Source organism: Oncorhynchus mykiss, chromosome 7 (assembly GCF_057628025.1).
Source record: "Oncorhynchus mykiss isolate SJ-2025 chromosome 7, ASM5762802v1, whole genome shotgun sequence".
In the NCBI taxonomy this organism is placed as follows: domain Eukaryota; kingdom Metazoa; phylum Chordata; class Actinopteri; order Salmoniformes; family Salmonidae; genus Oncorhynchus; species Oncorhynchus mykiss.
In genome coordinates this window covers 15,919,343-15,945,809 of record NC_143028.1, presented here as the reverse complement: position 1 = coordinate 15,945,809, position 26,467 = coordinate 15,919,343, and the positions used below count along the sequence as shown (strand labels likewise).

General features: G+C 43.8%; 1 protein-coding gene across 19 annotated transcripts in view; it reads left to right on the top strand.

Annotated features, from left to right (window-relative positions):
* The first annotated feature begins 299 nt into the window (after window positions 1-299).
* LOC110527478 (bromodomain adjacent to zinc finger domain protein 2B) overlaps window positions 300-26,467 on the top strand; it is a 69,343-nt gene continuing 43,175 nt past the window's right edge. For 16 of the 19 annotated variants that reach the window (XM_036982904.2, XM_036982903.2, XM_090240356.1 and 13 more), the window contains exons 1-2: window positions 300-496; window positions 13,280-13,323. The gene's annotated coding sequence lies outside the window, so the exon portion shown is untranslated. Of the gene's footprint in view, window positions 497-867; window positions 996-13,279; window positions 13,324-26,467 lie in introns of those variants that run through there. The other 3 variants (XM_090240355.1, XM_036982894.2, XM_090240354.1) reach the window with 2 other exon arrangements.

Sequence of the window (26,467 nt, the reverse complement as noted above, 5' to 3'; positions counted from 1 at the left end):
AATCAATTACATAACTTGAAAAACAAAACAAATAAACAAACAAAACAAGCCAATAAGAATCCTCATCCTTGAATCAATTCAATAGACGCTTTTGTTTGTTCTTGTTTTTTTCCCCCGTCACATTAGCATATGGTGTAGCCCTAATCATAGTTCAACTGTCTAAACGTAGTGTACTATTATTTTCCTAAGTAAAACAAACATTGATCTATATTAATGTCAAATACAAGTTTTCTTTTGTGGCAGCATGTAAGCTGACGTCACATTGGTTCCTTGAAGTGGAGCTGAATAAACCTTGAGAAGAGTCTCCTTCAATCTGCTGTTAGTAACTAACACACACACTCACTCACACCGAGACTCAATTACTGCCCAATTCCTTTCTTTATCATCTGTTACCGGCCTCTTTCAAAACGAAATCGAAAAGAGACTAGAAGGCTACACGAAGTATTACTTGAAACAAAATCCCGTTGGAAATAAGTATTAGTGTCGAAACTAAAAGGTAAGTGTCCTCTTATTTCAAGGTGGGGGTAAAGAAGACGGTCTGTTATATCATAGAACAAGCGATGTAGCTGGCTTGATTTGTTTCGCGAGGCGAGCTGTAGTTTCTTTGCTTACTGCGTGTGTCCCTCAATCGTCAACTGCACATTGATAGAAACTTATCAAATGGATACAATGTTATTCTAAGCAATCGGCATGTGCGCCTTTGCTGCATGGTAAAATAATAGGCTACACCAAAGTTGTTTTGTAGAGTAAACGGGAGTTTTTTTTTGTCGTTGCTCAGATCAAGCTAGTTTGTGACCTGATAGTCGGAATCGTCTTTGTGTCCTCTCTCGTGCGCTTTAATTGAACTGTTATATTATTATTATTTTTAAATAAAAAACTGTTTTATTTAGTTCAGGAAAACTTTTTTTGACGATGTTTTTACCCACTGTTGTATATAAGTTGGCCAGTATTTTTTTGTGCACATTTAAAGGAACGAAATGTGGGAGTCAATGAAGGTAGGGAGCACAAGCTACCTTTGGTCTATTTAGCTGTCCGTTTACAGACAGGGCAAAATCCGAGCTAATAGCTCCTCAATGCGAAAATAAAATAATTAGTAAGCACAAACATAAATACTTGATTTAACTATACAACAGATTGCGTTGTGGTTTGCCAGGTAAAATTACATATCTTATTAGTCAAATCAGTTTGATGTTTTTGTCGAGTTTCAGGCTCTTTTTTTTTTTTTTTTTTTTTTTTACAACTGGCTAAAGCTATCTTTTGTTGCTTCCTCAAACAAGAAGCAGCTGCTGCCTGGCCGAGTTGTTGAAATGTATCCCTTTGTGTATATTACAATATCCTCCATTTTTCTGCCCTTCCAAACAACAAGCTTTTTCGCCATCTTGGTTGATTTTTAAATTCCCTAAGCACCCCCACGCTTGAAGGAAACGTATCCATGTTTTACCTAGAGAAAGTTTAAACTAGACTATGGGAAAAGAAATGTAGACGGTGACGTCATGTGAAGTTTTAAGAGAAATGTAGGCAACGTTTAACCTGTGATTGGAAGGAGGAACAATTTGGTGTTACGTTTGAAGGAGAGTGGGATTCAGCTACAACGTTACAGTGACATTATGCAGTGTTGCAAGAATCGGATGCGTGTTTTTGAACACGCAGAATACACAAACGGTGTGTTTTAATACCGTAGTGACAGGTGGAGATGCCATGCAAAACTGCCTTTTTAACCTAGATTTGTTTCTCTCTCACTGAACTTGGTTAGGTGTTTTCTACATGCACTTTTTTCTAGTTTATCAATGACACTTTGATAAAGGTGTTATTTGTCACACCACTTTTAGTCAATGACACGAATAGCACACATTATGTGTTTTAATCGTTCAACCGCTGGAATTAGGCAATAGGCTAATCATAATCGATTAGAATGAATATGCTATATCAGAATGATGTTATGATACATAGCCCAGTGTTATCATCATATTTTTTTGCTATTGCATTTAAACATATATATTGTTTAATGGACTAATAGCCAAGTAATCTAATTAGACATTGACCAACAGCTATTGATGTTTATACAAATTACAACTTTTAATTAGTCAAGCAAAGTATTATTCGTATTTTCCCCTTTCCCCTCTTTTCTTGTTTGCTTACTCTCCCTTTGCATTGTGGGAGTCTTCGACACTTGTTTACAAATAAAAGGCAAAGATAGTGTGCCTTGGCTTATCTACCGGTAATAACACAATGTTCACCTTAGATGACTATAGGTCTGGGCCTAATTGTCATGCCATAAGTGGTAGGCACTATTGAACAACATGTAGCCTAGTCACAATCCACCGTCTCCTCATTGTAAAGCTCATTTCTGAGAAGATGGCAGAGGTGTGACAGAGACAGTAGGTAGATGATGACAGTAGGCTGAATTTCAGTTTTTTTTTTATTACCGTGTTATAACACGCCATGGGTTCATTTGTGTGTTTTGCTGATGTCATGGCGGAGGAAAGATTCCAAACGTAGGCTACCTAAAGTAACAAACCATTTAGTTTATCATCAAAGACTCTCCTGTCACACTAGAGATTATACTCTCATCATCAGTTTTTCTGGTGAGCATCCATCCGCCATATCCCTGTGGGATAGTCTTTAAAATGGATCTCAGTTGTCGTCTCACAAGCAGTTGTTGTAAAAAAAAAAACATCAACAGCAATGATGCTTTGTGATAGGAAATCTAATCATTTCACCTCCCACCCTCTTTGTTTCGATATTTACTGCTGCTAAGCTAAAGTGCACAGGAGCAGATGTTTAGCCAAACATCCTTGCTGAGGGAGGCGCGATGCCTTTTTCCTTCTGGGAATGGCTCCTCTCCTCTCCCTGTGCTGATGCATGGACATGACAGCTGCTTGATTTCATGGAGCTGCTAAGAAGCCATTAGTGGTATCAGTGAATTGAAACGGAACAGTCTCTCCCATTTTTCCACCGCTATTACAAACGTCTATTGTTAGCTTCTTTTGTGTGTGTGTGTGTGTGTGTGTGTGTGTGTGCTGCAGCTGAACACACACAGCAGAACAGGGCAGAGGAGCACTAATATACTTGTGTTGCTGTGTGTTTCCCCATAATGCGAGTGAGAGAGAACAAATCTGTCAGGGCTTGTTTGTGATGTTGGTTTGAAATGGAAGCAAACTGTGCTACCTCAAGCACACTCAAATCAGGGATGTCTCCATGCCTGGCCAAGAGAAGCAAAACAATGTAACTGTAGTGCTCCACCTCTCTCTCTCTCTCTCTCTCTCTCTCTCCCACCCCCCTCTCTCCCCCTTGCCTTCTTCCCCCCCCCCCCCCCCCCCTCACTTCCCCTCTCTCTACCCCCCCCCCCCCCCCCCCACAGAATGTTGTTTTCTTTGCCAGGAGGTAAAAAGGACTTCCGCTTGACTTGAACATTCAGGAATTAAAGATAGGCATGTTTAAGCCCTATTTGCATGTCTACCCAACGTTGCACCAAATGGTTGCTATTGACTAAGCTGATTAGAAGAAATTAGGTTTAGGAGCCCCTGTGTCTGGGGGTGCTGAAACGGACAAAACTTGGACAGCTTTTCTACAGACAATCCCATATGCACACAAATCTATTCTGTCTAATCCTGTACTATTGAAATTAGGGCTAATAATGTTAGAGGAACGTGCCTGCTTTGGTGTCCACCACTTTTCTGTCTTTTTGAAATGAGGTGAGGATGGTTATCCAGTCAACACTCAAACAGTTTGTCGCTGTCAACGCCACCACTCTTTGAATTGATCTTAAACGCAATGCCCACACGGCTCTCGCTGATTGCAGTGTGTACTGAATTTGATTAGTGTGCTATATTCCTATACTGCAGCTCCTTGTGCTAGTTTCAATGTTTCCCTTCATTGTTCGTGAGACACTGTAATGAAGCATTTATTACTGTAACCCTGGAAACGAAGGCCTACATTGTTTGTTTCTGGCATTGATTTTCTTGTTTACGTTGTTTTGTATGGCCTACACAGAGATTGATTAGCTTCTGTAAACAGATCTTATGTGTGGTAAGGGAACGAACAGTTGGGTAAAGTCTATGAACTCCACTGTAGTGGTGGTGTGTTGTTCACACTTATTTTAAGTTTTCAACTCTAAAGAGGAAGTAAGACTGTTTTGTGTTATGTGAAATTAATCAACCAGAGCCTAATTACCTAAAGCTGGATTGCCACTGAGTCCTCCATCCCCGTGTTTACTTCAAGCTCTCTCACACACACGACTTCTCCGAAGTCAAGTACTAACTAGACAGAGGCTTTTATAAAGATGTGTGGTGAAATTTCTGGCCCTGTAGCGATGCAGGAATTGGCTTAAAATCCAAACGGTTTAATTAGGCTAATGCTGTTTATTATTGTTGGCTATTAAACCTTTGTTACTGTGCATGATAACTGTCATGTCTGAAAATGTTACTTGCAGCATCTGTAGTCTATACTCATTAGCACAACTGTTGACAGAGGCCTATAAGTTAACACCAGCAGTTGGTAGGGCAGGTTTGTTAGTGCTCCTATGACCTACTTCACCTTCACTTTGCTATTCTAGTCACACTGTACATTAAGTTGAGATATAGTATCGACATAACGTTTTTACATAGGCTAGCCTACGTTATAGCCCACACATCCATTTTTACAAACATGGTGGTAGTATGCAAGATGAATGTCGGCAATATGCAAGAACATACCGTGGGCATCTATGGTGGCCTGGTTCAGTTTGTGACATGAACTGAAAGTAACTGTGTCAAGGGGGAGCATTACTGGTATAAGCAGATGTCAGTTTTACAGCAGTCTGGCTTATTTAACACGTACAAATAATCTCTGTGTTGTTGTTGCTTTCGTAGACACCAAAAATAGCAGCATAAATGCCTTTTGTACAACCAGGTCACGCCAAGTTCACTTTGTTTCTGAAATACCAAAGACACGGAGGCCATGTTTGGGAGAAAGGGAGGCGATTAGCTGCTTTGGTCTTTTTGTTGTCCGTCCCCTGGGCTTCTTCCTATTTATCATTCAATGTGAGAACTTCCTTGATGAAACTCAAGGTTATTTTTTCCATGGTCTGTCTGTCAGGATGCTTGTTGTTCCACTGGCAAGGTGAAGAGGTTGATTTCTCCCTCAAGTAACGCCTCATTTTCAAAGTCCTTGAGCTCTGCAGAAAGTCTATAAAGGAGTAGGCTAGCCTGTCTGTCGATTCATTCTTCTTTCTTTGTACTGTATCATAAAACCAGCCCGTTTTCTCAAAACAGTCACAAAGGGAAAACCAGGCCTATTGACTTGATTTGTGAGGGTGTTTGAGGCAGAGACAAAAACCTGTCTTTAATTTCAGCTGTAGGCTATTGCTTACAGTAGCCAAGTAGTAGGCCTTACAGTAGCCAAGTAGTAGGCCTTACAGTAGCCAAGTAGTAGGCCTTACAGTAGCCAAGTAGTAGGCCTTACAGTAGCCAAGTAGTAGGCCTTACAGTAGCCAAGTAGTAGGCCTTACAGTAGCCAAGTAGTAGGCCTTACAGTTTCCTTCCTTCTGTCTCGAATGAGCACACTTCAATCTAAGATGCCGATAGCCTGATGAGATCTAAGAGCGTTGGTTAAGCTAACTGATGTAGGGAACTGAGCCAAGTATAGGCTACAGAAGACTATCCTTTCCCCCCAAAACAACATGGTTCCATTCATAGCCTAGTAGTAGTTTAGCTAGGCCTACTGCTTAACGCCAGCCCCTCTGTCTTGTCTGTAGCCATGTTAAACGTGTATAACATGATACCCTATGACAAAAGAGTCGGATAAACCACAGCTCTGCTTAACATGAGTCCTTCAGAGTGGGTCCAAGGATGATGCTTTCAAATGACATCATCTGAAGGAGTGTATATCCTAAGCTATGCGTAAGGAGCAATCCACTAAAGTCGACACCATTAGGGCTTTTTTTTAGTGGTCTTCTCCTGCGAGCCATCCATTTCTTTTTGCCCCCCCGGGAGATTGTCATATTGCCTGTGCGTGCCGTGGCTGGAATGCTTCAGTGATTGAGTCCCTGCCGACTGTGATAATGGGGACGCTGTTGGAAATACCAATCGTAGTATAGCCTAGCCTAGGCCTGTTTGGTTGGCTTATCACCCTTTTACATTCTCTACTAAAATAGTGTGCAGCCTGCATGCTCTATTCACATATCTGCAGTATCTCTCACATGCTGGGAATTCTGAAGTGTTGTTGCCATTGCGGATAGAAATATCTTTGGATGTGGGAATGGGAAATTGCGTAAGGTTTCGTATCGTGGTGGTGCCGGGGACGGTCAATGTTGTTCATCATACTAGGACAGCTGGCTGCAGGATTGAGGAGCATGGAGTAGCCCCTGGGTGGCTGTTAAAAGGAAACAGGCACACACACACAGGCACACACACACACACACACACACACACACACACACACACACACACACACTCTGAGGTTGCGCTTCAACAATCAACCTTTTATTTATTGATCGTCCAGCATTTAAAATCTGGTCACTGCTGCCACAAAGGCTTTTCATTTTAGCTGTGCTGGCAGACTGCTGCAACCTAGCCAGAATTTTAAATATTACATTTTAACTGAGCGCCATAAGAACTGACAAGGATGTAGAGGAATGGGGGGGGGAGGAATCTGTTCAGCAATGAAATAGCCTAATGTGTGTTGGTCAGCAGTAACCATACAGTGGAAGGTCTTCTTTGTAAACAGTCCTGCTTGCATTTGGATGAGTAGGGCAGGAGTAAAGAGACCTTAGGCCTACACTACATCCATGCAGCAGACAGATGCATGTGTCAGTTGTATTGTACTAGAGCTGATTCACAGATAATAGGACTAAACTTCAGGGGCGTACTTAGTGATTTGGAGGCCCCAGGCAGGGGCCAGTCTTCGCACGTTCATCCAAATAATTCCAGGGTCCGAACAGTGCGCTGTGACCCCGCCACCTTTCCTTTGATTCACAAGTGGATGAAACTATTTCACTGGAGAAAGCATCCGAGCGAGTGAAACAGCGCCCCTCTGTCTAACTATATGTAACCCATGTATCAGATGCTGTCTGGCCAAAAAGAGTATGACATGCCATACTCTTTTTGGCCAGACAGCATCGGATACATGGGCCATACATGCATGTCCTCTGCCTTGACGACGATGGCAGTATTATCAGCAGCGCCTGTCTTTTTACTAAAGATATAATTGTCTGGTAGAACAGAAAACCAGCAGGCTCCGGATCTAGTAGGGTAAGAGTTGAATACCCAGGGCCCAGGCCTGGTTTTCTACTAAGCTAACATATGGAATTGTTTTTTAGATGGTCATACCATTTGATTTGGAATTTTAGGACCCTGTCTGGGGTGCGTATTGGCGGCAGAGAAGTCAGACGCAGGAGAGCAAAACTGTGTTTCCAACAGCTAAGTTTAATTATCAATACCCACCGGATACAGAACAATAAAATATATGGGTTCATAACGCGACGCACACCAGAACATAACGTGAACAAGCACTGACAACAAACAATTACGGACAAGGACATGGGGGGAAACAGAGGGCTAAATACACAACATGTAATTGATGGAATTGGAACCAGGTGTGATGGAAGACGAGACAAAACCAATCGTGTTCGTGAGAGTCTTTCTATATTAGTGTGTAGCCCAAAACGTTCGAACGCTACAGATATTTTCATCAGAATACAGATTTTTGGGATGTCTCATTGTCTGACAAACACCGCCGTAGCTCTGCCACCTTCCACCGCAGATGTGGAAGGCCGACATTGGGGGATGCGGTGGATTGGGACAGAGCCCATGCAAAACAGATATCCCTAGCTTAAAGAGGTTTATTTTTATTATGCCCAGCTCATGAGGCCCCTTAATGATGATGATGATGATGATGATGTGACGCCTGAAGCAATTGCCTGTTCTGCCATAATGGCAAGTCCGCCAGTGCTAACCTTTCTATATTGTCTTTTACTCATCTAGTAAAATGTAGCCTACAATATAGATTAGGCCTTTGCAGGTTATGGTGATTTCAGCTTGACTCAGCCTACCTAGTAACAGAGCTGCGGCCTAAACATTCTCCTGATTGGATGAGTCATTACTTTGACCCGGAGCTAACTGGCTGTTTTTAGAACTAGAGGTCAGAACAGGGACTTCACCTTGGGAAGAGGGGGATTCATGTAATCCACACTAGCGTGACTAGCACAGACGCACCGTGGAGTTATTCCTGGGAATGGACGGATTCTATTGGTTCATTTGATGTTCTACAGTCTGTTCTCCATCCGGATTCGTCCGTCTTTTCCCGTACGTGTGTGCTGTGCAATAACTAAAAGACACTTAGCCTACAAGCAGGAAAAAGCAGGGAACCACATGTAACAAGTCATTCATTAAAGGCCCGTGAGAAGGAAATGGAAAGTTGAAAATGTGCCACCATTTTCTCTCAGACCTCATTCTCTTCCACAGATAGCCTAGACACATGCTGTGGTGATCTCTCCTCTAGTCTCAATTTGGCGGGAGTTGAAACAGAGAAACAGAGAAACCGTCGCTCCTCTCCTCCGTCTGCCCCAGAGTGGCTGTTCTTATTCCTGGCCGCCATGAAAGGCTAGCTGCCTGCCTTGTGGCATTGTCCCTTTCTCTAAACGATGACACTGAGAGACAGCTGTAACGCGAGACGCCTCTACCCAAGCAGGCGCTCGGAGAGCGGACGGGGAGACGCCTTTATCTCAGGCTGGGGGGCACTGACCTCTACTAGCTCTCAGGGCTGCATGGGAGCAGTGTCTGGAGTTAGTATCCACCCTCTACTAACTGAAACTCTTAGACTACATATAACATCCATGGATTGAGTTGCAGGGTAGTCAGCCTTGTGGGCCTTGGTAGGATTGGTGTTTTGTGGTTGTTGTGTTGTGGTTTGAACTAGTGTGTGTCTGTGTGGCAAGGTTGTATTTGTGTGTGCGGGTATACTTGTGTGGGTGTGCTTGTGTGTGTGTGTGTGTGTGTGTGTGTGAGTGTCTTATGTTTGTTCAAAGATGGAAACATCCACACATCCCCCTGGCCTGCAGGCTACAGCGGCTAAATCCTCTGTGAGAGCTCCCGCGTGTAATCCAAATATTTAGAGCTAATTTAAGCATGGACCAGAAGCGGAAACAACATCTCTCTCTCTCTGTGTGTGTGTGCGTGTGCGTGTGTGTACGTGTGTGTGTAATCTCAACACTGGGGGGAAATGAAAGCACTCAATCAGTCACCTGTCAGAGCTCTTCACTCCCTCCAAACATACACACATGCGCGCGCACACACACACACACACACACACACACACACATCTCCCTCAGGGTTTGACAGGATTGGGCTTTTATTGACTCACTGATTGAGACAGGCGATTCATTTAATGGAAACTTTAACCACCGAAACACAGTAATACTGGAATCAAGACAGATGGACATCTCTCATCTTTCTCCCTGTGCTTTATATTAGGTTGAACGTTAGCTTGTAGATGAACTTTGGTGATCATCTTGTATTTAAAAAAAAAATCTCTTGTACGGAATTCCATGTTGAGGCTGAGCTAGGCTAACAGGGGGAGTACAGAGAGAGGATTATTGCAGGGTATGAATGGTTGGTCGTTTGTTGATCGACCCAGAGCCGGCCGAGGCGGAAGAGAGAGAGAGAGAGGGCGGTGGGTGGGAGAGGCGTGACAGCTGCGTTGGCGGCTGCTGTGAGTGACCTTCACGCGTCATCTTGGTAGATTGTCAAGGCTGTTGGGATGACACTGAGCCATGGAGCTCTGCTCTGACGGAGCGGCTGCGTCCTCTCATTCACTCACTCAGACAGACAGTGGTGCACTCTGGGTACAAGTTGCCCATAGTCACTTCTTTCTCTGAATCATAACTGTAACCATTAAAGGGGGGTGCCAAGCTCACCTCAGATCAGTGTCTACTCTAGAGGCTACTTCATGCTACTGCTCATGGTTAATTTGTGTAGCCATGTATCAATTGTATAGCCTAAATGAATGAAGTCCCACAGTAGTGAACGTGGGCTGCGTTCAGTCTGATGACCCACAGTTACATCAGCGTGTCTTAAAGGCTCAGCGCAGTCAACATTTTGATTTCCTGTGTTTTATATATATTTCTACACTATGAGGTTGGAATAATACTGTGAAATTGTGAAAATGATCATAATGCTGTTTAAAAAGACATTTCAGCCTGTTTTGGTGCGATGGAGCTTTGGCCTTCCATGGTGACATCACCATACGGTAAATTAGTTATTAGACCAATAAGAAAGAGATTTCCAAGCCTTTCTGAGTGGCGCACTGGTCTAAGACACTGCATCTCAATGCAAGAGGCGTCACTACAGTCCCTGGTTCGGATCCAGGCTGTATCACATCTGGCTGTGATTGGGAGTCCCATATGGCGGCGCACAACTGGCCCAGCATTGCCAGGGTAAGCTGTCATTGTCGCCTAGTTAAATAAAGATGGAAAAAACCTGTATTTTTCTTCAGTTTTCCGCTTCCCACTCAGACCACTCCCAGGGAGTCCTAGCAAAATTCTTCCTTGGGAAAATGCCCTTTGCTAAGAAGCTATTACAATTTTTTTTTTTTACCATTTTCATTTAAAACAATCACAGTAAGTTACTTAATTGTTACCCAGAAATGATTTGATGTTGAGATAAAAACGGTTGCATTGGACCTTTAAGCTGAGGCCAGAGGCAGGTCCGTCCAATTAGCCAGTGAATGATAGCCCCATAGGCTAAGTGGAGGGAGACGGAGAGAGGCTCCCCTCAGATTCATCATGATGCTACTGTAGGAATTGGCTCCCAGCCATATTGGGAGTAGCAGTAACAGGGCTGAATCATAAATGGCACACACGTACAGTACCATCACGCTCACGCTCACACATACAGTACCATCACGCTCACACATACAGTACCATCACGCTCACACATACAGTACCATCACGCTCACACATATGCTCACACTTACGCCCATGCACTAATGCACACACACACACACACACACACACACACACACACACACACACACACACACACACACACACACACACTGTTTGTGTTACACGATGACAGTCCCTCGAGGGTGTCCTCTCTCTTAAATCCCACAAATGGATTGTGTTTTGTTCGCTTTTCAGCCAGTTCTTGTGCTTTACATTGTGGGGAGTGGGACTTGCTCCATCAGGTCTACGAAGAAGACATTTAATGGAATAGAACACACAGAGAGGCTCTTCTGAATAAGCTGAGAGAGAGGATCTGAATTGCACTTAGGCAGACATTTCTGCACACAGATTCTTCTCCCTCCCCTCTTCCTCGTCTCTCCACAGAACAGACACTCACCTCGCGCCACAGATTCCATTTTGTCAGCTTTCAGCTCCAGATCATGTAACGATAAAAGATACTGCCCCGCAGTTAAACAGTGCCAGTAAATCACACGCAAAAGAAAGCTGGGAGAAGCAGTATTTTTAAGCAGAAAGAGAGAAGGGGGAGAGAGCGAGGGGGTCTCTTTGTGTTCTGTGTACTGACTTTGTGTGATGAAGAGATGAATCACTGCTATTTAGGGATCGGTTTCCTGCAACTGATTGTGTGACGACTCAGTGGTGGATAGATTGTCAAGACTTGCCTGTTTTGTTTCCCGGAGGTTTCAGAAAAATGTCTGCGGCCAGTTCACAGTCAGTGCCCTCCGCTTTCATCCCTCCCTCCCCTCCCTGGCCTGCGATATCACAGATGAGCCGAGAGCAAAAGGAGACAAGCACCTTTTTAGCGTGTCTGTCATTGAATGGCACTTTATGACGGCCTCGCTAAGGTTTCTCCTCACTAAAGTTAAAGTCTACATTACTAGATTTATCATGACGGTTCCCTCCGCCAAAGGCGCTATTCAATTCCAGGCCTCCGGGGCCACATCACAGCTGTTGCCCTCGAGGCCTGGAATTGAAAAGCCTTGTTCTTCGTGGACCTGTTGTTTTGTGCCCGCGGGCTTACAGAATGTTTAGGCCTAGTCAGATGCTGCTTGCTACCGTTGTGTTGCTTATGACTGTGTTTGAGTAGAGCGTACGTAAGGCTCTAAAGTGTTCTAGACCCATTGTCTTAGCAAACAGCTAGCGTAGCCGTAGTCAGGTCAGTGTGTATTTCAAATACCCAGGCAGGCGAAAACGGGGTGAAGTATATAGCTTCACATCTCGCCACTCTCATTACAGCACTCTTTGGCTGGGGGAATCATTTCAGCGTCGCGCCCTCTCTGAGGGAACATCCTTTAATCATGGCTCTAATAGGCCTTTATGAAGACGCACAGATGAATTCCCTCACTCGGCCCGGCGGGGTGTGTTATCACCACGGAGATGTGTAATCAAGGTGATGTGTGTGTGTGTGTGTGTGTGTGTGTGTGTGTGTGTGTGTGTGTGTGAGAACAGACGACCAGATCAGGCCTGTGGATGACAAGGAGGAGTCATTATCGCTAGATCACGTCGTTATTATAGACGGACACCGTCACTCTAGTTAATACCGTTTATTTCCTGTGGAGATTTCAGCCGTAATGGCGCGCGCGCACGTGTGTGTGTTTCTGTGCCCCTGTGTCTGTCTGTGTGCTATAGAGTTTTCCCCAGTGTCAGGGTGAATGTGTGTACCAGAGTGACCATGACACCACTAGCGGTGCTGCGGTGAGAGAGACAGTGCCACGGCCGTGACACACAGGCAAGACGGTCACCATGTCCTTTCAGATACACAGGCTGAGAAAGTTCCCTCGCTGCCTCTCCCCTTCTCTGTGCTCCAGGAAGACGGATAGATCCGAGACAGTGTAGCTCCGAGGGGCGTGAGAACACTGGGAAGGGCTGGTTCTCTCTCTTAGCAAGAACTGTCTTGTGTTTTTAGGAAAATATCCTCCTCCCTCACAACAAAAGCCATAATGTCTGGCTTTCATTCTAACAGGTTGAGCAGGAAAAATGTATGAGTGTGTGTTGTGTGGCGTGTTTGTGTTCGCAGGCCTGCTGTGCCTGCGACAGAGAGAGAGAGAGTGTGTGTGTGTGTGTGTGTGTGTGTTAGATCTGCTCTGCTTACGCTCAGTGCCAGATCCTAGCTGTGTCTCAAAATGCCATGTCCTTTTGTTTTGTTTGATCTGTCAGTTGACCACAGCAGCGCACAGAGCTTTGATATCGATGTATGTTGGAAATGAATTAGGTATTCACCCATCACCCACTGGTCGTCATTAGCGTTTAGATTGTATTTTCCAATGAACGGTGTCATACGGAAGACATATTCATGTATAAATGGATTAACCTGGCTGTTGTCCTCTTTTTCTCTCTCAGGTGTTAGAGCAGTGATGTCACAGAGCTGAAGACATTTCCTGTCAGTGAGTACTGACTCTTTTCTCTGTTACCTTTCTATCATCTCTGAACGACTGTCAACAACATAGCTTTGTGTTGTTGTTGGGCCCTGTGTGACATTCCCTAATACTTATAGTTGTTATGCGAGGAGCTTTTGAATGATTTTTTTTTTGCTCAACTTGTCATCAACAAAATGTGTTTTGGCGTAGAGGAGAGTTCGCAGACTCCTTCGATTCCAGGCTTAATTAGATTTCATTCTTTCGACACAAGAGGATTTTCTCCCCCAATTAAATTTAACAAGGGCTTCTTGAAAAAGCAGTTGTTCTGATTACATTACAAATTCAGAGTTTCATTCAGTGAATCGTGCAATTAATTACATTTCTCTCCATTTTGATCAGCACATTTTAGGGGGCGAGTGAAACACGCAAATTAACCATCATCAGTGTTTGTGATCTGTTGCAGTAACATTGAATTGAAACAGTTATTACAGTGTCTGTTGATGTAGTCTAACATTGCATTTAAATTGTTAGGCCTATCAGTTGGAGTCAAACTGAATCATGTTCCTCAAACAATACAGTGGATTAAATTGGTTGGCTGGTTAGTCGTTTCTCACCCTCTCTTCTGTGGCTCATCTGTTTGGCTCAGCTTATCTTTGTTTTCTCTCTCTCTCTCTCTCTCTCTCTCTCTCTCTCTCTCTCTCTCTCTCTCTCTGTCTCTCTCTCTCTGTCTCTCTCTGTGTGTGTTACCACTGGCTCTACTCCCTCAAGGTTTCACCGAGCAGACAAAGGTGACGGTTTTATCCCACAGACAATGACTTGCACTTTTCTCCCTTTCTCACTTTATGGCTTTGTGCTGATGAGTGTGTCACCAGATCTAATCTCACACTTTATAAATCAGCGTTTATCTCTTATGCAGCTCAGCTGGGTAAGCGTACCGTTGAGAGTTAGGTGTGTTTATGTATCTTGAGGTAGGCTTATTCAGCAGATGAAAAAATATCGAAGTGGAACGGTTCTCCTCCTAAATGTGCTTTTCAAGGTGATGTTTGCTTGACGTACAATACACCTGATTTGAGAATCCCCTGCACTGCAAATTGTAAGTTACACATTTTGGACCGGCGCTGGGCCTTTACCTGCTACATACCATGTAACCTATTATTGATAGCTGTCTGCTATCAGTCATGATATTGACGGCTCCGTTTGAAATTGATTTCCTGGAAATGACAGGCTGGAGAACGGGTGAAAGGCAAACCCCCCTGGTGGCTGTGCTGATTTGCTCGCTGTTGAACACTGCAGTGAAATGTCCACCTGTCAGTCTCTGGTGATCATACAGTATTTCTGTCTGTTTATTCTTCCATTAGTCCATAGAAAACAGGCAGAACCTTGGCAAACATGAACGTCATCCAAACGGCCACAGTACAGAGCAGTTATCCGAAATTAGTTCCTTGAGAGAGGAAGGTAGGAAACAAGAGAGTGGTGCTTAAATACCCAGAGGGAATTACAAATGTTGAATCAAATAGAGGAGAGACAGAGAAGAGAGAGAGAGAGTTGTATTGTATTGTTTAGAGAGTTTACAAAAGTCGTAGCGGACAAAGGGATGGCAAAGGTCACAATGTGTGTGTTTGTGTGTTTACAAGCCTGTGAGTGGCGGTCGGTGCTGTTTAAGATGATGGAGGATGCTACATTTTTTTAAATGAACATGGCCCTATTTCTATTAAAGCATATTGGATGACTGTCATTCATATTCCATTCACCCAGCTCAATGTAACTTCGATAGGTTTAGGCTACAACATGATACTAAAATGTTCCCTATACCCATCATAAGGTTGCTAAAACCTAGCCTATGAATGAAAGTTTACAGCGTAGGTGCTCACCTTGAGTAATCAAGGTGACAGACAGTGACACATTTAATACTGCCTTTAGCACTCTTGCCTGCGTCAAGCTGATCTAGAGTGTAATCATTAGTCCAACATTTGCAAATGAGAGTTGTAGCGTTAGTAAACTCACTACAATCATGCAGTACAGTGTACAGTCAGCAGCAAGCAGTTTAGCAGTTACATTGGTGGGCCCCGGTGGCAATAAATTAATACAACCAAAAGCTTACTTTGACTTGGAAGAGTTCCAGTGTTGAATAGTCATAGCCAGCTAGCTGTTTGTGCCGGGTGTTTGAGTAGGCTAAACTAGCTAGCTGCATTCGAAGTAAGTGAAAGTGGAAAAAAATATACCATGAAATATAGCTAGCTCTCCCTCTCTTGCTTCTCCTTCATTTTGGAAGAAATTCATTTATTCAAAACTGTTCAACTATTGTCTTTCTCTCTCTTTGAGTCAACTAGTCACCACATATTATGCACTGCAGTACAGGCTAGCTGTAGCTTATGCTTTCAGTACTGGATTCATTCTCTGATCCTTTGATTGGGTGGACAACATGTCAGTTCATGCTGCAAGAGCTCTGATAGGTTGGAGGACGTCCTCCGTAAGTTGTCATAATTACTGTGTAAGCCTATGGAAGGGGTGAGAACCATGAGCCTCCTAGGTTTTATATTGAAGTCAATGTACCCAGAGGAGGACGGAAGCTAGCTATCCTCCAGCCACACCATGGTGCTGCCCTACAGAGTGCTGTTGAGGCTAATGTAGACAGTGTGTTTTAATCAATTATTTGGTGATCTGAATATATTTACTATAGTTTTATCTAAAAAGGATAACTTGTTTAATGTTTCACTATTTTTATTTTTATGAAATTCACTGAGGAGGATGATCCTCCCCTTCCTCCTCAAAGGAGCCTCCACTGAAGCCTGTGTATGTGCACACATGTATGTGAGGGTGTGAAAAGGACAAATTTTAAGAATAGATAGTTTTTCTTTGTTATGTGTTTGGCATTCTCTCTTTGTTTTGCCACCAGCAGAGGCTAACCCATAATCGTGAGAGAGAGGTGCTGAGAAGTGTGTTTCTGTTTGTTTTTATGTGTATGTGCGTGCACACAGTGTGTGTGTGTGCGGTGTTTGTGCAGTGTGTGTGGTGTGTGCAGTGTGCGGTGGGTCCAGTGTGTGTGTGGTGTGTGCAGTGTGTGTGAGAGAGAGAGAGACACACAGAGAGAAAGGTGAGAAGTCAGCCTTAATAACTAGCTGATGTTCCAGAACACACTTCCCTCCTTTCCTTCCCTTAGATGTACAGTGTGTTCTCTGTCAGTATAGCCAGTGGCCTGACAGATTGCTGGGAGAATGGTAGAAGATGGAAGCACTAAATACTAGAGCTCAATAGTACTGGGCTGAAAGGAAGGAGGGAGAGAGAGGAGGGAGAGAGAGAGGAGGGAGAGAGATAGAGAGGTGGGAGAGAGAGAGAGAGGAGAGAGAGAGAAGAGTGAACACGAGGGATGAGTTGGGAGAGAGAGAGAGCGAGAGAGAGAGAAGACTGAACACAAGGGATGAGTTGGGAGAGAGAGAAGACTGAACATGAGGAATGAGTTGGGAGAGAGAGAAGACTGAACACGAGGGATGAGTTGGGAGAGAGAGAATACTGGACATGAGGGATTAGTTGGGAGAGAGAGAAGACTGAGCATGGGGGATGAGTTGGGAGAGAGAGAAGACTGAACATGAGGGATGAGCTGCGAGAGAGAGAAGACTGAACATGAGGAATGAGTTGGGAGAGAGAGAAGACTGAACACGAGGGATGAGTTGGGAGAGAGAGAAGACTGGACATGAGGGATGAGTTGGGAGAGAGAGAAGACTGAGCATGGGGGATGAGTTGGGAGAGAGAGAAGACTGAACATGAGGGATGAGCTGGGAGAGAGAGAAGACTGAACATGAGGGATGAGTTGGGACTGAGTTGCAATGATTTATGCTATAAAAAATGTCAGATGATTTTAGTCAATTTGTGTGGTTGTATTTTGTCTTTTAAGTTAGTTGGGTTTGGTTATACTTGATGCAATAGTATACTGTCTACAATAACTAATAAGAGCTAACAATAAGAGCTCTGACAGTCGTCTTGCCTTCAGCCTGTATGTTTAGTGATTACATCAACAACATGTGAAGCAGCACTTTAGACCGTGGCAGCAATTCAGCTTTATTCAGCTTTCCCAGGAAGACACCCTGTTGTTAGAGCTGCCGCTTCACTCTTTAGTGTGTGTGTGTGTGTGAGAGAGAGAGAGAGAGAGAGAGAGAGAGAGAGAGAGAGAGAGAGAGAGAGAGTGCATGCAGTCTATCTGTACTTAGGCCAAGGTGCTGCATCGAGGAGCATTAATGCCTACACAGCCCCATCTGCTTTATCCAGCTTGAAATGCAATGCCTTTTAATGACAAATACGAATCACAGGGAGGTGTCGAGAGAGGGAGGAGGGAGAGGGGGAAGGAGAGAGAAAAACATCCCGAAGGTCAGGAGCAGCGGGCGGCCGTAAGCGAGAGACACGTGAGGCTGAGATTGTCTTGCGTCAGCCCCACAGTACTCTGTGTGTGTGTGTGTGTGTGTCGGTGTGTTTGTATGTCTCATCTCCTGTTGGGCCAGCATTTCCATTCCACTCCCACTGTGTACAGCAGGGCAGCTAGGCAGCATTTCCCTGCTATAGCAGGATTGTGTGGACCGAGTGTTACGACACTCTACTGCAGGGATCATCAACTAGATTCCAGCCGCAAGCTGTTTTTTTCCCTTGAGCAGGGGGGTCGGAACATAATTACAAATAATTTGTAGACTGCAAATTGAATCCCGACCGTATATAATATTTGACTAAAACATAATCATTTCAAACCTTGCTTATATTTGTATACGATCACGTGTCTCTCTATTATGTGTGGGAATACTTGGGAACAGGTTTCCAAAATTAAAATCACCTGGATTTCTGTTTCTACAGTCTTTTATTTTCAGCAATGAAAATTGAAATTATAATATAAAAAAAAAAAACATTATCAGAAAGCTTGGGGGGCCAAATAAAACCACCCGCAGGCCAAATTCGGCCCGCGGCCGCCTGTTAGGGAACCCTGCTGTACTATGTTATCCATGCCTGTGGTCGACTAGCAAAAGACAGTTAAACCAGGGAAATACCAAGGCTGTGCCACTACTTTACTTCCTCTTTTTAAACCATAAGGGCAGAGTTGGCACGCGCACGTGCATGAGTGTTTCTGTGTCTGTGTGTGTGTGTGTGTGTGTGTGTCATGTTGATAGAGGGTTAGGGATAGCACGGCTGCTAACAATGAGCGCATTAGTGAGTTGAATTGAAACCGTGTTGTAGGAGAAGCACTCACACTGTGAGGCCTATATATTTTGTTACGAGCCTTTTGTCACAGCAAAGGGGAAACGGAGTGCATTTACTTCAGCCTGATGGAGAGTGGATCTAAAACACTATCTGCTATCGACTAGCAGCCTAAAGCATTCTGACACAGCCAGGGGTTCACAGATCCACTGAAGTGCTTCTGTCTGCTAGAACCGCCATCTCAGAGTTTTTCTTAGGAGTTTTCATATCTGTTACGGGAGCTTTTAGAAGTGTGCTAAGTTAAATACAGTAATTGCACTCACAACACACACCATACACCCCCCATCCAACACACACACGCCATACACCCCCTCCCATCCAACACACATTCACACACACTAGTAGCAGTAATAGGTACTGCCACATCCTCTCTATATCTCTCCAACGTTGTGTCTCACTAAATAAGAATTAATCCCTGGTACTAATTCCCCTTCCCAAACAGCCCCCATCAGTCACGTCCCAGTGAAGGGCAAGTACACAGGACCATGCTGTTCTTTTAAAGGCCCGGGTCCCCAAAACGCCATGAATCAGGGCTTTCACACCGGGACAGCGACCGGGAGGGAGCTCTAATCTGCTGAGTGACTGGCTGCCAGTAGAGCCACTCAGCCCATCCGGATTGAGATGGACTATTTTGAATGGAGGGCCTAGACAAACAGGGCTAGAAGCTGAAGGCTTTAGCGGTTTTGGATTTTTACTGTAGCACTCAGGGGTGCAGCGGGGGTCACCAGGGGTGTGTGTACGTGTGCATTTGTGTGGAGATGGCGAGGTTGGGTTTACGAGGCTGTGTGTGTGTGAGGATGTCGGGCAGGCCCCTCCCTGGAGGATTAACCCAGAAGGGGATCAGCTAGGGGCTAGAGGGGTAAAGAGATGTCCTTCAGAAACACCTCTAAATGGATCCCCCTGTATACCGTTAACCCCATGCAGGCCTCTGGCAGCGCATTACAGGAGAGGTGGTGCTGTCTAAAACCACTCTGGTTTATTAGTCTCTGCTGGTTACACATGGTTGAAGGAATGGCCTACCCAGATTCTACCTGCTACCCTCACTCTCGCGCTCTTTCTTTCTTTCTTTCTTTCTTTCTTTCTTTCTTTCTTTCTTTCTTTCTTTCTTTCTTTCTTTCTTTCTTTCTTTCTTTCTTTGAGAGCTTATGCAGGTGTTATTATGTTGTGGAGGGGGGGGGGGGGGGTGTTGATCCTGTTGGGGGGTCCATGCTGAGGGAATTGGAGTTGTATGGAGTCCCTGCAGGGGCCAGAAAAGCCCACTTGCGGTGCCAGGAGCCCCGAAGCCAATGTCTCCCAGGGAGAGATCATTACTGTATTTGTGTAGTCACTCTCCTCACTGAGAGAGATAGAGTCACACAGAGAACGCTGGTGAAACTGTGAGGAGCCTGAGCCTCAGGGAAGTCATTACGGCTCCATCTCAGCTGGGAGAGGGAGAGGAGGCTCCCCCCAGCTGCTCTGGGGCATTGCACATAAATAAGGAAGTAAAGAAAGGAATGGAATCGATAATGAGACTGAATCAGGCTGTTTTGCCTAGTGAGTGAAAGGTTAGGCAGGGCTCGTGTGTGTGTTTCTCTGTGTGTGTGTGTGTGTGTGTGTGTGTGTGTGTGTATATATGTGTGTGTGTGGAGAGGCCCAGAGGTTTGCTGCTCAGCTCAGATGTCTGGTCTGGTGTGCAGATGGCCAGGCAGGGACCCACTGAATGGGCCTCGCGTTTCATTTGGTAGTTAGAGCCCCAGCTGCCTTTCTCTCTTTCATCCCTGAGAGAGAGAGAGAATATTTTTCTATTCTATTTTCTCCGTCCCTCCATTGTTTCGCCACTTAGGGCGAGCGATGCACGCACGCACACACACATGACAGTCTCTCACTCTCAGCAGCGTGGGGGGATGAAATGTCTCTTAACCAAGCCGCGTGCCCCCGAGCTACGGTAATTGCAGGTGAAATTCAGCTTCCTCTTTAAAATGCCATCTTTCTCTCCCTCTCCCTCCATGCCACTGGGTCTCTCTCAGAAGTGTGTGAATCCCTCAGTCCCTGATGCGTTGTCAACCCCCGAGACACTCCCACAATGCACAGCGGAGATGGTTGCCCAGTGATATCAGTAGTGCTGAGGGGGAGGGGGGCTGCTGCAGCTTAAGAGAGGAACGACACAGAGACTGTGTGTGTGTGTGTGTGTGTGTGTGTGTGTGTGTGTGTGTGTGTGTGTGTGTGAGAGAAAGAAAGAAAGAAAGAAAGAAAGAGTGTTTGTGCGTGTATGGGCAATATTCTTAGAGTGTGTGTGTCTGCGCGTGTCTACACCGTCAGCAGAGCTCAACGTAGAGGTGACACCAAGGTGAACGCGGCGTGTGGAATGCGCTCTCGACTCGGCAGGCAGCAAATGGCTCGGTGGCAGATGGAGTCTTTGTCAGGGAAGAGAAATGGCAGCTCCGGGAACGTCAGAGAACCATCCCCCTCCTGACCCCCTCCCCCCTCCCTGCCTTTACACACACACGCAGGCAGGCACACGCACACACCTCATCATATCCCCCTCTCCCTCAGTGTTTCTCTCTCGGCTGGCGGGAGGTGACCTTCCTCCTCCAGGGTTCCCTTGCTGTTTGATCAATTATCCCTCTCCCATTGTTTACCAGGAGGCAAGAGAGGCCTTAAAATGGCCACTGTCAGGTGGAAGGATAGATTTCCCAGACAGGGAGGGAGGCAGGCAGGGAGGGAAAGAGACACCAGTGCTGTGAAGAAGCACGGCTGGAGGCTGGGGAGGAGGAGGGAGGAGCAGTTAGCCTGTTGTAGCCCTCTATACAGCAACCATGATTACATGATTACATGACATTAGCTATGAGTGATGCCTACAGTCTGATACTGGTGGATTTGATGTATGTTTATGGTCAAATGTCAGGTGATTGTTAGCGAGGGGTTAGGAGACTGTCAAAATGTCTGGATTATCTGTTATACTTGTCATCACAATTATATTTTCAGAGTATTGACGCTACCCAGCAGTCCCTTTACAGCGGATGTAAAACCATTTTTTTAAAAACGTTCCATCCACCATTTACCCTCTGACCCTCTGACGCTAACGGACACGTCCAGAATGCCATAACACCTCCGTATTTTCAGCACCGAAGGAGAAACGGAGAGTGAGGAGAAAGAGGAGAGATACGGGGAAAGGTCAGGAGGCAAAGAGAAAAAAACGGGGTGAACAAATGATGCACTAAGCGAATGACACGCAGAGGTCCCGGTAGTTTAATATGTATGTGTTGCAGGTTTGATGGCTGCTTTCATTAGGCCCGCTCATTGTTATGCATAGATTGTTCTCCTGCAGCAAAATTAATATTGCATTCACACGGCCTCCCATCACGGCGGCTTCCAGGGAAAACATTTTTGGATCGCAAGAAGCTCGGGAATTATAATGCTAATAATTTTTTAATATAGGATGGAAAAGTCAGAGGTGTTTGATGCAGACTACTAGGTCCTAATTAAAACGATGTATAGCGTCGTCAGTCACTGTTGCTCATTTGTTTGTTTTAAGCGGACAATGCGGGTTGGCTACTCAAGTTAATTTAGGCAAGTGGGTGTACTTGTGTGTGTGAAACAAGAAAAGAGAGAGATGGACAAATGATTCTTTTTTTTTTTGCATCACTTTTTCTAATCCTCTAATCCTCAGACTTGACTCTATTTCAGCAGGAATTCCTAGCCTTAGTGGGACATGGGGGAAGGGCTCTGTGAGAAATATTAATAGCTATGGTGGGCGGAAAGGGGATGAAGGGCTCCGTATTTCTCCATAAGTTTTGTAGGAAAACAGTCCAAATGGATGATGTCCTGATCTGGAGCCTTTCAGTCCCGAGACAGACTATTCCTTCTCTATCCCACTAGTCTGAGCCATTCTGTCCAGGCAACAGACACACTACACTCTGCCTATAGTGATACGATATGATCAAGTATCAATGACTTTCCGAGGTGTTGAAATATAGAACGTTTAAAAAATATTAAGAAAGAAGAACCCAACTAGACAGAACACATTTACTGTTGAAACAGTCAATTGGATCTCAGAAGGAAAATGATATTATTATTGATGAATGTATAGATTAGGCTATAGTAATAAATTATGCCTAAAGTGTATAGAGTTTAGCCTATAGATTGCATGGTTCAGTAGCTCAACGGAGCTAGGAATACACAGGGAGTGAAATGCAGCTCCCACTGTCTTCATCTGAAGGACACAGGAGGAACAAGCGAGGACTGGAGAGGTCTAGAATGACCGTGTGAAGGAGGATTTTAAGAATCGCCACCCTCTGCCCTTGATGCTACAGTTATAAGTGCCCGTACCAAGGCTGAAAAACGCACACCCGCCCACCCACCACACAGCAGTAAGTGTGGTACAGTACAGAGGCTACACTTTTATTTACAGTGCATCAAGGAAATCATTTGTTTTCTTCTGGAATATCACACTTACTGAGTAATCAGTAGGTGCTGTCAGTACTCTTTATTATACTTGTATTATGCTGTGTGTGTGTGTGTGTGTGTGTGTGTGTGTGTGTGTGTGTGTGGCGGGGGGGGGGGGGGGTGTAGAGGAGAGGCTGTCCTAAGAGCTGCTTCGTCATCCCTTTAGAGAGGGTTTAGAGAGGGTTAATGTATCTCGCTGTGTTGGAGGTGAGATTGTCCTGTGATGGCTGACATCCGTCTCCCCCTGTCTCAGGTGTGCTGCACACACACACACAGACACACACACACACACACACACACACTTCAGAGGACTTTCTGTGGTAACAGGAGCTGTGTGTGTGTGCAGCAAGGCCTGAGCCAGGGGGAGACAGATGTGGAGCCCCTCCCTGTCCCAGTGTGGAGTGGCCTCTCTTTCATGCCTGCAATAAAAAGCATTGTCACCAGTAACCACTACTGCTGCTGTTAGGAGGAGACAGACACTAAACATGGCCTTTATTGTACTGCCTGAGAGACACTGTACCCACTTCCCACAACTACAGTATAGCCTAAAGAAAGGAATGTGTAACTAAATAACCTTGAAGTTATGAAGATGAAGATGATGACGTTTATTATGACTCATGACGGTGACAGTGATTATGCTGATTTGAGTGATGGTATATTATGCTGATTTGAGTGATGGTATATTATGCTGATTTGAGTGATGGTATATTATGCTGATTTTAGTGATGGTATATTATGCTGATTTTAGTGATGGTATATTATGCTGATTTTAGTGATGGTATATTCTTCTGATTTTAGTGATGGTATATTATGCTTATTTTAGTGATGATATATTATGTTGCTTTTAGTGATGGTATATTCTTCTGATTTTAGTGACGGTATATTTTTCTGATTTTAGTGATGGTATATTATGCTGATTTTAGTGATGGTATATTATGTTGCTTTTAGTGATGGTATATTCTTCTGATTTTAGTGACGGTATATTTTTCTGATTTTAGTGATGGTATATTATGCTGATTTTTGTGATGGTATATTATGCTGATTTTAGCGATGGTATATTATGTTGATTTTAGTGATGGTATATTATGCTGATTTTAGTGATGGTAAATTATGTTGATTTTAGTGATGGTATATTATGCTGATTTTAGTGATGGTATATTATGTTGATTTTAGTGATGGTATATTATGCTGATTTTAGTGATGGTATATTATGCTGATTTTAGTGATGGTATAGTATGCTGATTTTAGTGATGGTATATTATGCTGATTTTAGTGATGGTATATTATGCTGATTTTAGTGATGGTATATTATGCTGATTTTAGTGATGGTATATTCTTCTGATTTTAGTGACGGTATATTTTTCTGATTTTAGTGATGGTATATTATGCTGATTTTAGTGATGGTATATTATGTTGCTTTTAGTGATGGTATATTCTTCTGATTTTAGTGACGGTATATTTTTCTGATTTTAGTGATGGTATATTATGCTGATTTTTGTGATGGTATATTATGCTGATTTTAGCGATGGTATATTATGTTGATTTTAGTGATGGTATATTATGCTGATTTTAGTGATGGTATATTATGTTGATTTTAGTGATGGTATATTATGCTGATTTTAGTGATGGTATATTATGCTGATTTTAGTGATGGTATATTATGTTGATTTTAGTGATGGTATATTATGCTGATTTTAGTGATGGTATATTATGCTGATTTTAGTGATGGTATAGTATGCTGATTTTAGTGATGGTATATTATGCTGATTTTAGTGATGGTATATTATGTTGATTTTAGTGATGGTATATTATGCTGATTTTAGTGATGGTATATCTTCTTATGGCTCAAATCTCGTTAATGGGATCGATTTGACAACATCCGGTTAAATGGCAGAGCGCCAAATTAAAATAAAATAATAAAACATATTTAACTTTCATATATTCATTCACAAGTGCAATAATAAAAATAATTTAAAAAACACTGGTTCCAACTTGCGCAACATGACGACAAAATATCTTATAAGTTACCTGTAATCTTGATCCAAACATTTCAAACAACTTTCCTAATACAACTTTAGGTATTTTTTTACGTAAATAATCGATTAAATTTAAGGCGGGATAAACTGTGGAGGAAAACAAAGAAAGCGCGTTCCAGGTCGCGCGCATCAAAACATTAGAGAGCCCTAGGCTCGACCCTCGTTCTGGACAGCCGTACTTCTTCATTTCTCGAAAGAAAAACATCAACCAATTTCTAAAGTGGAAGCTATAGGAACTGCAAGCATATTTATATTAAAATGGGCTTTCCATAGAAAACCAATGGAAAACAGATTGACAAAAATGTCCCTGGATGGATTGTGCTCGGGGTTTCGCCTGCCAAATCAGTTCATTATTCAGACATTATTTAAACAGTTTTAGAAACTGTAGAGTGTTTTCTATCCAAATCTAAATTAAATGCACACCCTAGCTTCTGAGCCTGAGTAGCAGGCAGTTTACTTTGGGCACACTTTTTATCCGGATGTGAAAATAGCGCCCCCAATCCTAGAGAAGATATTATGCTGATTTTAGTGATGGTATATTATGCTGATTTTAGTGACGGTGTTTTATGCTGATTTTGGTGATGGTATATTATGCTGATTTTAGTGATGGCTTATCATGATTCCTTTGGTGGGTTTCTTACTAGTATAATTATCTTGTTTTCTGGGAAATCGGGGTGCAGATTTAAGCTAGCCACAGAGTGGTTATTTAGATGTAGTTAGCTATTGTCTGTCTGTGGCTGTGTGTGTGTCTGGTATTCTGTGGTAGCAGATTTACAGACTGTGTGTGTGTGTGTGTGTGTGTGTGTGTGTGTGTATTTATTAGGATCCCCATTAGCTAGTGCTAAATCAGCAGCTACTCTTCCTGGGATCCACACAAAACATAAAACATGACATAATACAGAACCTGAATTTACAAGAACAGCACCAGGACAGAACCACATACAATGTAAAATAAGTATACACCTTTCATTCATTATCGCCTTCATAATCAGGCGATTCATAGACACTACTGAATGCAAGTGCAGCACACGAAAAGAGGTGCGTTGCAAACTGACGTGAATATAGCAAACTCGTTTCGCCAAAATTCCCCTGTGAAGGTGTGTGTGTTCTGTGAGGGGAAGTGAGTAGGTTGTGTGTGTGTACGTGAGTGCGTGCGTGTAATGTAAACGGCTTCACCAAAACCTTGGTTACTGTGGTCACAAGTGACAATGAGGATGTCTCACAGTCAGTCAGTCACCTCAGCTGTATTCTGTTTCAGTCACACAGCCCTCAAACACTAGTGCATTCAGCCATACTGCACGCACACATGCAAACCCCCCCCCCGCCTACACACATAAACACACACACAAATATGTGATGCTTTTAAAGTACAGTACAGTGTGTTTGAGTCACTGTGCCTAATAGTGTGTGTGTGTGTGTGTGTGTGTGTGTGTGTGTGTGTGTGTGTGTGTGTGTGTGTTTTATATGCATAAGAA